This window comes from Monopterus albus, unplaced genomic scaffold, assembly GCF_001952655.1.
Source record: "Monopterus albus unplaced genomic scaffold, M_albus_1.0 scaffold400.1, whole genome shotgun sequence".
NCBI classification, from domain to species: Eukaryota; Metazoa; Chordata; class Actinopteri; order Synbranchiformes; family Synbranchidae; genus Monopterus; species Monopterus albus.
The window spans coordinates 486,290-487,047 of NW_018128280.1; positions in this window are offsets into that span (position 1 = coordinate 486,290).

Consider the following 758-nt stretch of genomic DNA (forward strand, 5'->3'; position numbering starts at 1 on the left):
GCAGTTTGGAGGTGCAAGATACCTGAGCGTGTAATGTTAATTTTACCTGTGATCCTTTGAATAAATCAGCACTGTTTTGAAGTTACTTGGACTGTCTCGTCTCTCAGAGTTAGCAATGGTAACAAGAGCCATAGTCCAGCATAAGCAAGGGAAACAAATGTATTAAAATAACCAAAGCTCAGTAGTTCTGGACAATCATCAATACAGCTGTAATATGCCTAAAAAAGTAAGATAAAATTATGAAAGGTAACTATAGGGAACTAAAGGTATGAGAAATAACTAAAGCTTATAAAGTAACTAGAGTCTATAAGACTCAAATTTTACAATAACAGTACTACTAATAAAATCAGTTTGTTACAGTTTTAGAGGTTGGTGGGAATGTGCATGGCCTCAGGCCCAGGCATTTGATTCAAGTTGAAATGTGTTAAAAATGGGTTCCATGTGTCAAAAAAAGCAGATAAACTATTCTTGTGAGTGGATGCCATTTTCTCTAATGTGATGTATTCTGTCAGAAGGTTGGTCCAGTGGTTTATGTGTAGTGTAAGGTACTGTGCGAGTCAGTTTGCTGTTTTATGAGTTTCCTTATCTTTTGTTGACCACTTTTAGGGCCCAGTTTGTTTGATATTGACGTTGTTTGTATTTTTTTTTTCCTTAATTTTGGGTAAATAAAGAGCCCATCTTCTTTTGAAATTGAAAAGCTGTGTCCTCTGCCTTAACTGTTCAGTCTCTGACAATTGTTTTAGGAAAAACAGCCTCAA